The sequence below is a fragment of the Dendropsophus ebraccatus genome, chromosome 5 (genome assembly GCF_027789765.1).
Source record: "Dendropsophus ebraccatus isolate aDenEbr1 chromosome 5, aDenEbr1.pat, whole genome shotgun sequence".
NCBI lineage: Eukaryota > Metazoa > Chordata > Amphibia > Anura > Hylidae > Dendropsophus > Dendropsophus ebraccatus.
The window spans coordinates 138,963,542-138,975,800 of record NC_091458.1 but is presented as its reverse complement, the minus strand read 5'-3'; the positions used below and the strand labels follow the sequence as shown (position 1 = coordinate 138,975,800).

The window sequence follows — 12,259 nt, the reverse complement described above, 5'->3', positions numbered from 1 at the left end:
CCCGGCTCGTTTTCCTGATCAGTATGGGTGTGAACTTTTGACATGTCTCTATGACCAGTCAAAAGTTTTTTGTAACAACAGCTACACTTTAATTTGACCCTCCTTTATCTAGAAAGTTTCTTACTAGATAGATATCCATAATCCTATTTAGACACAGGGCTGCATTAATTTTTTTCCTGTCAAGAAATATATGAGATTATGGGTTTTTTGTTTATCCATAGCCTTTTATCCGTATCCAATCGGAGAGTGCCAACACCTGGCACCCGTGCCGATCAGCTGTTTGGAGCCCGCACTACGCAGTGAACGGGGCCAGAAACAGTTTGTCTCTGTTCATTGTGTAGCTTGAGGCTGTGACTGTCTGCTAGTATAGTACATCTGTACTGCTGTGCACTGTACCAGTTACTGACGGTCACAGCTTCTGAGACCCAGCCTAGGGCCCCACAACACCGGAGGCCATGATCTGACTTCTACAAGCCATAGCAACCAATAGGACCCCGTGATCATCCAAACTTTAGGGGACTGCAATTATGGATAAAAAAATACTAATTTAGTCATTGGTTGTTTTTTTTCTGTCGTTAACTGCGATGTATAAATAACGGTATCTTTATGGCAACATCCAATTTAAATATTTTTTTTTATGTTTTACTACCTTTGTTTAAAAAGATCAATAACATATTGTGTCCCCATATTGTGGTAGCTATAAAATTTTATTTTTTGCTGATAGAGTTGTGTCAGGGCTTGTTTTTTGCGGGATGAGCTGCCGTTTTTATTGGTACCAGTCTTCCAGTACATCTGACCTTTTGATTAGTTTTATTTTGCTTTCTTGAAGGCATGGTGACCCACCATTGTTTTTGAGGATTTTGTGCTGATTCACCATGCAGGGTAAATAACATATAGAGGGAGATTTATCAAAGAGTGTAAATATACACCTGGTGTAAACTGTTCACAGCAACCAATCACAGCTCAGCTTTCAGCTCTGGTAAAATTACAGCTAAGCTGCGGGCGGTTTACTCCAGTGTATAGTTTACACCATTTAATAAATCTGGGCCATAGTTTTATAGTTTGGGTTGTTAGGAACCGGGAGATATCTAATATAATTATTTTCAGTAATAATACATTTTTTTAATTTTTTTACTATTTACTTTTTTTTTTGTTTCTTTAGGGGACCACATTGACCACATTTTTGTGTACGTTAAAAGTAACCATTTAAAAACGGGGGAACCATTTTAAAAAAAAGGGGGATACTGCCCCTTTAAATTTAACTAAGCCAGCGGGGACGAGCGTGCCAGTAACAAAGGAGCAGGAGTGTGGAGTCGCAGAGCCAAAGAGATGGCGGTGCCGGGTCCCTGCACATGGGCTCCAGCTTCCGCCTGCAGCAGACAGTGGGGGAGCAGGTGTGACAGCGGTGGTCCAGAGCACAGGACACCGCCAAGCGCTGGTCACTAGGCCTTAGAATATGAATGGGACTCCTTCACTTCTGAGCCTGAGTATATGTCTGGGCAAAGACATAGGGCCACATGTAGGGTGTTTCTAAAGCCACGATACCCTGCATTATAATAAGAAAGCTGTACTTCCACTGTGGCACAAGCCGGGCACAACACATGGCATGGCAAAACTGTGCAACATCCACTGCATACTCATTTCTGGCAAACAAGAACAAGTGGAAGGGGAGGGCATATATTGGACATCATGCACATGACGATTGGGATATAGGTCCAATCCGCCATGTCTCGGAAGACTTACTTCCCAGATGTGAATTCACAGGGAGTAAAAAAATTTTTTTTACTAATATTTCTGTTGCTTTGAAAATAGTTGCTGCCTATGTTGTACATTACTGGCAAAACAGGAATCCAGCCATAAGCCTGCCAGACATGGAAGACACTTTCCTCATAGGGCATATCTGGTCCATAGGAGATTACTGGTATTGTACAATACATTATTTTTTTGTATTATTATTTCATATAAATGCTGCCACCTGTATGGCCAAATGTGGTGTGACTAGAGCCTTAACCAACCATCTTGGAGCAATAATGTTTATAGAATACAGTTGCATACTACCATACAAGAAGGCTATGTTCACAAAATGCATAAACGAGGGACGTTATTTGCCGTTGTTTTAAATGAAAATTGCATTGAAGTCTATGGACAATGTCCGGAAATAATTGACATTATCATTATTTCAACGTCCATTGTTCAATACATTGTGTAAAACAAATCCCCGTTGACTTCAATGGAGTGCATTATAACACTGAAAATACAGCCAGTAAACATAGCCTAAGGCAATGTTCACACACGGTATTTTTGCTCAGTATTTTGCAACCAAAATAGGAGTGGATTCAAGACGCACAAAGGCTATGTTCACACACTGTTAAAATTCAGTAGATGGCCGTCATTTAATGGCAAATAATTTCTGGTATTTTAACAGTCGTTAGTGCCGTTAAATGACGGCCATCCACTCAATTTCAACAGTGGGTGAACATAGCCTTTCTGCGTCTTGAATCCACTCCTGGTTTTGGTTGCAAAATACTGAGCAAAAATACTGTGTGGGATCATAACCTGGGGTATTCTGGGAGTATCTAAATAGGTAATGTATACAATGCCCACCTCTAGGATACTCAACCTTCATAACAATGGGGGTTCAGCAATTCTATCAGGCCAAGGAGAGGTACAGGGGGGAGTTAGGCTGGGTTGACGCCGCATTTTTGCAATCCGTTTAACGTTTATCTGTTTAATTTTCTGGGGGAAAAAACGGATGCAAAAACTGATGCAATTGTGTGTCATCCGTTTGGATCAGTTTTTCCATTGACTTCCATTATAACAAAAAAACAAACAAAAGAAATCAAAACAGATGCGTTTTTTTTTTTAAAGACACAAAAGTAGTGTTGACTATGTTTTTCTGTCCGTTAACCAAAACCAAAACCAAAGTAACCAATTAAAAATGGATACACTGAACGGATTGCAAAAACGCAGTGTGAACCCAGCCTTATACAAACATGCGGCTTGACTGTCTCCATAATTTCTGCAGTTTAGAGAACAGGATGACAGACATGCGAGGCCCCCTCTTCTGGCTAGAGGATCAGGAGGATACGATTTTTTCGTTCATCCACCATTCATTCCTGTACAATTGTATACGGCATACAGTAGGTGCTTTTTATTCATTGTTGTTTTTATTTTAGTGTATTGTAGTTACAGCAGCAGGTAGAAAAGCATTAACATGCTGAGCATACTATGGTTAAACTCTTTGGTTTACTTTTTTTGCCAGCTGTAAGGAACCTGCGGCTGAGTGCTGCGGCAAGAGTGAGAGCAGCTCCCATTGCTGAGTACAGCCAGTGCTTGCATCTATAATACAGTTCTATGTGTTCTGTAAATGTAATGTTATTATCCCAACGTATAACAAAAAGTGACCAGGGAGGACATTTACAAAGGCAGATTTGCCCCTTTTCCCTGGCGTACATCTCTCGTATCGCCCGCTTGCCCAGGGAGGGCGGCAAGGTGGGGAGGTAGGGCCTCCTCCTGCGCCTGATTTATCATGATTTGCGCCTGTTTGCGGCCATAAATCATGATTAGAGATGAGCGAGTACTAAAATGCTCGGGTGCTTGATACTCGAGACGAATATTTCCCGATGCTCGGGTGCTCGTTTCGAGTAACGAACCCCATTGAAGTCAATAAGACACTCGAGCATTTTTGCAGGGGACCAAAGCTCGACCCAGGGAAGGTCTTGTGAAAACCTGGAAACCTTAGAATTGATGGAAACAACACGGAAATGGACAGGAAACAGCAGGGGCAGCATGTATGGATGCTAATCGCAACATTACGCCAAATTATGGGCAACAGCCGGGTGGTGGCCCTCAATACAACTTTGCTGTGCCAGACCAAGATGGGCAAGGCACATGTGCTGGCACATGTTCAAAAAGCACCCAACCAGGTGCAACTGGGAGGACTTTTGGTGTAGTCTATGGAGTCTCTGTGTACCAGGTGCTGTTTGTTTTAGAGCACCTATTACACTGCACAGCCAGGATACATGTAGCTGCACTACAGATCCCAGCAAGCCAAGGTGCAGCAGCAGCAAAAATGAATACTAAGAGGACTTTGGGATATTTCTTTGGGGTCTTTGTGGACCACGTGCTGTCCCCTTTCTGGCACCAGTTGCTCTGCACAGTGTGCAGTCAAGATGGCGGGGGCTGCACTACAAGTCCCAGCCAGCAGCCAAGAGTAGCAAAAAAAAAAAAAAAAAGGTAGTTGTAGCCCTAAGAAGGACTGTTGGGTTCTTTGTGGATGATTCCTGCCTAACAGACACTATTATTCCCACCCTAACACTCTCAGCAGCTCTCTCCCTAAGCTCATCCAGGCTGCGTCTGAAGCGAGCATCGCGGAACCTTATTCTTATATGCCCAGGTCATGTGATCTGGCCAGCCAATCGCTGCTATTGACATGTAGAATTCCCACGTGATGCTACAAGCTCCCAAAACCTCTCCTGCATGATGATTGGCTGAAAAAAAGCCGCCAAACATGCAGGAAGAGGAAGATGCCATTGTCTCGAGTAACGCAAGAGGCTCGTCCGAGTAACGAGTACAATCGAGTACCCTAATATTCGAACGAGTACAAAGCTCCGAGGAGCATGCTCGCTCATGTCTAATCATGATACAAATCTACATAGATTTGCCTGTAGATTGTTTGCGCCAGGCACAGAGCCGAATGGAGAGGCACGCGTCTGTTAGTAATTCCGTCCAGGGGAAAGGGCCAAATTTAAGACCACCATAAATTTAAGCCGGTCTTCATAAATGTGTCCCCCCCCCCCAGGTGTTTTTAGGTCTGTAATGTAAGTGACAATATTAGTGTAACTTATTGATGAGCTGAATCGGGAGATATTCTTTGCTTCTGGGTATATAAACCCCTTCTTCTCACTGACATTGGAGTCGGTTTTTGCTTGCTGTATATGTTATGCCAATGAAGCTAGGGCTGGACTGCTGACACCATTTACTGCAGCTATTATTTCATTTTTGTTCCTAGTACAGCTATTTAAGTGGAATTCCCTTGGTGTAGAGGTCACACTGAAGGTAACCATATACAATCTGGCTTCCTTCTATTACAAGTATTAAGGCATCTTTATTTTTATATTTAACCCCTAAGCGACCCATGATGTACCTGGTACGTCATGGTGCCACGGGGGGTGTTCAGAGACTTCTAGTTACAGTAAAAAAAAAAGTAAAAAACTGTTTTTATTAATAAAAAATCCCCTCCCATAATAAAAGTCCAAATCACCCCCCGTTTCCAATTTTATAAATATAAATAAATAAACAAATAAATAAACATATTTAGTATCGCCACGCACGTAATCGCCCAAACTATTAAATTATCACATTCCTGATCTCGCACGGTAAACGGCGTAAGCGCCAAAAAATTCCAAAGTGCAAAATTGCACATTTTTGGTTGTATCAAATCCAGAAAAATTTTTATAAAAAGTGATCAAAAAGTCGCATATGCGCAATCAAGGTACCGATAGAAAGAACACATCATGGCGCAAAAAGTGACACCTCACACAGCCCCATAGACCAAAGGATAAAAGCGCTATAAGCCTGGGAATGGAGCGATTTTAAGGAACATATATTTGTTAACAATGGTTCGAATTTTTAAAAAGCCATCAGATAATATAAAAGTTATACATGTTATATATCGTTGTAATCGTAAGGACTTGAGGAACATGCATAATAAGTCAGTTTTACTCCAGGGCGAACGGCATAAATGCAAAACTCCCCAAAATCCAAAAAATTTGTTTTGTTTTTTTCAATTTGACTGCGCAAATGATTTTTTTCCGGTTTCGAAGCATATTTATGGAAAAATAATGCCTGTCATTGCAAAGTGCAATTGGTTTTGCAAAAAATAAGCGCTCATATGGATCTCTTGGTAAAAAAAATGCAAGCGCTATGGCCTTTTAAACATAAAGGGGAAAAAGCAAAAGTGCAAAAACAAAAATTGGCTTTGACCTTAAGGGGTTAAAGGGGTACTCCAATGGAAAAAAAATCTCCAACTTATGTCAGAAAGTTTTATAGATTGGTAAATTATTTCGATAAAAAAAAAAAATCTCCAATCTTCCAGTACTTATCGGCTACTGTATGTTCTGCAGGAAGTGGTGTATTCTTTCCAGCCTGACACAGTGCTCTGTTCATGTTAGTAACTGTCCAGATAAGGAGAGAATCTCTATGGGGGTTTGCTACTGCTCAGGATAGTTCCTGACATGGAGAGAGGTAACAGAAGAGAGAGCTGTGTCAGACTGAAACGCATACACCACTTCCTGCAGGACATACAACAGCTGATAAGTACTGGAACAGTGGAGTTTTTTTTTTAAATAAGTAATTTACAAATCTTTCTGATACCAATTGATTTAAAAATATATTTTTTTCACTGGAGTACCCCTTTATAACCCTAGTTATAAATTTATAAAGTGTGATGTAAAATGGGTACGTTTTGGTGAGAGAGTTTGGACTATGTTTCGGTTTATAGCTTATTAGATGCTTCCCCTACATTACAGTTACCTATGCTCAATGAATTGTATGGTCAATGTGAAATGTCATTGATAATATCTAGGTTAAAACAATGGTTATATATGCCTGATCAACAGTCAAGAAAACCAAGTGAAAAACTAAAAGTTTTGGCCAGTATTCGGAAAACCATCAGAACCTTTAACTTTTTTAGCTTTTTGTAATGTTGCAGCCTTTGAGCAAATTTTTTTTTTAAATCAAGTTTTCCTCATCAATCTGAGCTCAATGCCCTACAATAAGAATGCAAAAACTGAATTTTAGACACTTTTGCTGAATTATTAAAAAGAAAAACTCAAATTTTGCATGGACATAGGTATCCAGAACCGTCACTATAATACTTGTAATTTGGCCACCAGCCTCCTATATCTCTTTCTGCAAATTGATTGGAGACACCTGTGGTAAAATCCATGGATTGGACAGGATTTGGAAAGACACAACCCTGTCTATCAGGTCTCACAGCTCACAAAATCAGAGCAAAAACCAAGGCATGAGGAGGAAAGAACTGCCTGTAAAGCTCAGAGACAGGATTGCGGAGGCGCAGATGTGGAGAGGGATACAAACTTAAAGAGGATGTACCATCAGGTATATCTTCTTTAATATGACCCACGGATAGAACGGCGCTGTCACGGGGAAGCCGATGTCGCGGTCCGTTTTTTGAACTGCGGCTCGATTCCCGTGTACGGGGCCATTCTATCCACGGGTATCGGGCTGGGGCTGAAGCACAGGAGGCGGGCCGGCCCGCCCCCAGTCGGCAAAATCCTCAGCCCCTCTATGCTGTGGCTCCATTGATTTTAATGGAGCCACATCATAGAGGGCAGGAAATTCCCTCCCAGTGGGGGCAGACCGGCCCGCCTCCTGTGCTTCAGCCCCGGTCCGGTACCCGTGGATAGAATGGCGCCGTACATGGGAACTGGGCCGCGGTCCAAACAATTGACCGTGGCACCGGCTTCTATCCGCGGGTCATATTAAAGACGATGTACCTGATGGTACATCCTCTTTAAAGTTGCCAAGAGCACAGTAGCCTTCAGAATTCTTAAATGAAAGAAGTTTGCAACAGCCAGGACTCTTCCTAGAGCTGGTCACCTAACCAAACTAAGTAGTTGGGAGAGAAGGGCTTCGGTAAGTGAGGTGACCAAGAATCCAATGGTCACTCTGGTTGAGCCCCAAAGATTTATCAAACATGGTGTAAATTGAAACTGGCTCAGCTGCCCCTAGCAACCAATCAGATTCCAGAGTCTGTGAGGAAAGAAAAGTAGAATCTGATCGGTTGCTAGGGGCAGCTGAGCCAGTTTTACTTTACACCATGTTTGATAAATTTCCCCCCTTGTGTGTAGAAGGGAGAAACTCCCAAAATGTCAGCCATCACTGCAGCCTCAACCAATCAGAGTTAAGCCCCTATTACACGAGGCGATCTCCGGGAGCAAGCGAGCACCGCCTGTTGGGTCAGTGCTCGCTTGCTCCTTGTTCCCCACTCGCTGTCAGAGCGTGTAATAGGTAAGTGGCGTGGGGGGGGCGCGGGGAGCTGCAGGGGGCTTCCCAGACAATCTTTAGATCATCCGGGGAGCCCATAGGAGATAGCGGCGGTCTGCTGCCACTGCTCCTATTACACGGCGTGATGGCAGCAGATCATTGCCGTCTTAAACGTTTGTCTATCAACATGTTGAAAGACAACGATCAGCCAATGTCGTGCTTGTCGGCTGATCGTTTACCTTTAGCCCTATCTCATTAAACACATGTAAAATATCACCTAGAGTTTACAGAAAAGCATATAAAAGACGGAAAAACAAGACTCTCTTGTCTGATGAAACCAAGATTGAACTTTCTGGCCTCAATTGTTTGGAGTTATGCTACGTTTACACGGAACGATAATTCGCCCGATCGCACGATTAACAATGTCGGAGTAAGTGTTTAGACGGTGCGATATATCGTACGGAAATTCTTTTTGCGATCGCTTAACCCCTTAACGACATCGGGCGTAAATTTACGCCCTGATGCCGGTAAGGGAGTTCAGAGCGGGGCCGCGCGGCGGCCCCGCTCTGAACCGCGCCGGTCCCGGGTGCCGCGTGTAGCCCGGGACCGTAGGTATTAGCGGGCACGGTCCGATCGCCGTGCCCGCTAATACAGTAATCGGATGCAGCTGTCAAACATGACAGCTGCATCCGATTACCGGACGCAGCGTCATCCCTGGTGTCTAGTGGGGAGATCGCTCCTCCGGGATGTTATCCCGGAGGAGCGATCTCCGTAAATGAAGCCGGCCGGGGACCGCTCCAAGATGGCGCCGTCCTCGGCTCGGCACTCGTTTACTTCCGGCTGCAGCAGCCGGAAGTAAACGAGTGCCTATCTCATGGATCTCTGCAGCATAGATATGCTGCAGAGATCTCTATGAGAGATCAGATCACTTATACTAGAAGTCCCCCAGGGAGGCTTCTAGTATAAGTGTAAAAGTTTAAAAAAAAATGTCATTATTAGTAAAAAGCCCCCTCCCCTAATAAAAGTCTGAATCACCCCCCTTTTCCCAGGTTATAAATAAAAGTAAATAAATAAATAAATAAATAAATAAACATGTTTGCTATCGCCGTGTGCGTAATCGCCCGAACTATTAATTAATCACATTCCTGATCTCGCACGGTAAATGGCGTCAGCGCAAAAAAATCCCAAAGTGCAAAATTGCGCATTTTTGGTCGCATCAAATCCAGAAAAATTGTAATAAAAAGCGATCAAAAAGTCGTATATGCGCAATCAAGGTACCGATAGAAAGAACTCATCATGGCGCAAAAAATGACACCTGACACAGCCCCATAGACCAAAGGATAAAAGTGCTATAAGCATGGGAATGGAGCGATTTTAAGTGACGTATATTTGTTGACAATGGTTTAAATTTTTTACAGGCCATCCGATACAATATAAGTTATACATGTTACATATCGTTTTAATCGTAACGACTTGAGGAACATATATAACAAGTCAGTTTTACCCCAGGGCGAATGGCGTAAAAACACATTTCCCCCAAATAAACAAAATGCGGGTTTTTTTTCAATTTCACCACACTTTGAATTTTTTTCTGGTTTCGCAGTGTACTTTATGCAAAAATTCAGCCTGTCATTGCAAAGTACAATTAGTGACGCAAAAAATAAGGGCTCATGTGGGTCTCTAGGTGGAAAAATGCAAGTTCTATGGCCTTTTATGCACAAGGAGGAAAAACCGAAAACGCAAAAATCGAAATTTGCTCTGTCCTTAAAGGGTTAAAGCCTATCTTACACATTGGTTAAATCGGTGAACGACTGTTCACACGGAACGATCACGGAACAAGTTTTTGTGAAGGATCAATGACCATTTGAGAACTTGTCGAAAGATCAAAATGAACGATTTCTTGCTCCTCGCTTGTTCATTCGCTGCGTTTACACGTACGATTATCGTTCGAATTCGATCGTTATCTCGCAGCATAAACCTGGCACCGCTCATCAACTGCCCAATACTATGCCTACAAAAGCATGGTGGGGGTGGCAGCATTAAGACTCAAGGCTGGAATTGCTGCCAAAGGGGCTTCAGTTATGTACTGTGGAAAGGGTCTGAATACTTAGAAACTAAACTAATGCACTGACTTATATCTTACATATATTTGCAAAGATTACTAACTTCCTGTTTTCAATATGACATTATCGGGTTCCGAGTGCAGAAAGATGGAGGAAACCTGATTAGTTTTTCTTTTAGCAACAATATAAAACAAAATGTGAATAAGCGAAAGGGTCTTAAGACTTCACTATACAAATCTATTAACTTCAATAGAAATGAGCGAAGTTTTGAAAAATTCAGTTTACCGGGTTCGCAGATTTTTGGCGTAAAATTCACAAACTTGTGAATCAAATATTAAAAAGCTGCACTAAAACAGCTAAACAATTGTTTAGCTGTTTTAGCGCAGTTTTGGTGCACAACATAACTATCCACGCTCGCCCGGTGTCCTCTTCCATGTCTTTGTGCCTCCAGTCAGCTTAGCCAGTTACTGACTGAGATGGGACAACTCCGCAGCCAGGGTTTGGCTGAGCAGGCTGTCACTCCAGACATTAGAGTGGCAGCCCGCTCAGCCAATCAGTGCCTGACTGAGACAGAGCGCCGTAGCCAGTGATTGGCTAAGCAGGCTCTCACTCTCATCTCTGGAGTCACAGCCTGCTCAGCCAATCACTGGCCGCGGAGTTGTCCCATCTCAGTCAGTAATTGCCTGAGTGGCCTGGAGGGACGAGGACATGGAAGATGACATGGGGCAGCACTATATATTATTTTTATGAATTTAAACTGAAAGGGGGGATTTATGAGGACCTGCGCACGCCCAGGGGCGGATTAACTTTACCATAGGCCCCGGGCTGTTCACCAAGCCTGGGCCCCCCCACCCCACTGTAACTATGGCAGCACTAGCCTGGCGTTCATAGTACAGGACAGATAATGTCATGATGTCCTGATTTGTGCAAAATTGCCATAAAAAGATTTTTTTTGCCAATAATGGCGGAAGTGTAGCCAGGAGACAGTACACCACTGAAATTATAAGTCTTTTTGGGTGGTCATGGGCCCCCCAGGAGCTCAGGGCCCCGGGTTAAATGTAGACAGGGCCAAGCTTCAAAGGGGGTGGTAAATAATTGGGCGCAAATGGGATTTGCTCACAATTTTTTATTTGTTTCATTTTTCAGATGTTAGCTGGAGGTCAATGGAAGCCTATGATGTGCCTAAGGGTCCTATTACACAGGCTAATGAAGGCCTTATCAATACTGTAAACAAGAGCCAATCTGCTAGATCAGCGTTTTTTTTACTGGGCCTGTTAAATGGCCCCATAATCATTAAGCAAGGGCTGCACGGACATCGTTAGCAATGTCTGTGCAGCCCTTGTTCAGTTAGCTGTTCAGTTAGTGACTGACCGCAGCGGTCCTGGCTAGTGACTGGTTAAGCGGCCTGTCAGCTCAGACAGGCCGATCTGAAGCCACAGCCCACAGTGCCAGGACGCATACAGAGTGCAGGAGAAGACCGGGAACACGGACAGGTGAAGTATTTACTGTTTGAGTAATCATCAGCTGTCAGCCATGCATCACTATTACTTCTAGCGCTGTGAGGTCGGTGGCCGATGATTTTAGGTCTGGGCCAAAAGAAACGATCAGCCGATGATTGTTTCATCCGCTAATCGTTGTCTCTATTACATGAAGCGATAATGAGCCGAATCGAGCAGATTCAGACGATTATTGTTCTGTGAAATAGGGCCCTTACACACATGGCATTTTTGGGGTTTTTTTTTTTGGGGGGGGGGGGGCGTTTTTCTTTCCTTTCTTGCGTTTTTAAGGCTCTGTGCCAGTTTTTCTAAAACGCAGCCTACTGAGAGTGTAGGTTTTTTTTCGGTAAACTGTGGCAGGGTTTTTTCCCATAGGCTTCAATGGGATTGTTCTGGTTGTCTCTAAAACGCCATTGCTGTGCGTATGATGTTTTTTTTTTTTTTTTTGTTTGTTTTTTTGGCATTTTTGTCACCTTTTGTGGTACAGCAGCTAGGTCATGTGATGGCAGAGGAAAAAAAAAGTTCAGCAAACAAAAACGCCTCAACCACAAAAAATTATCATTTACTCAAAGTCAAAAACGCAAGGAAAAAAAAAATGGCAGACAAAAAACACAAACGTATGAAAAAAACGCATTGGCGTTGTTTATGGCGATTTTTTGAGGGCACCCTTCGGCTCGCTCAGCACATCAA

At 43.1% G+C, this 12,259-nt stretch overlaps 1 protein-coding gene across 2 annotated transcripts in view; it reads right to left on the bottom strand.

Moving 5' to 3' along the window:
• GRM4 (glutamate metabotropic receptor 4) overlaps positions 1 to 12,259 on the bottom strand; it is an 88,024-nt gene that overhangs the window by 3,860 nt on the left and 71,905 nt on the right. The gene's annotated exons all lie outside the window — the stretch shown is intronic.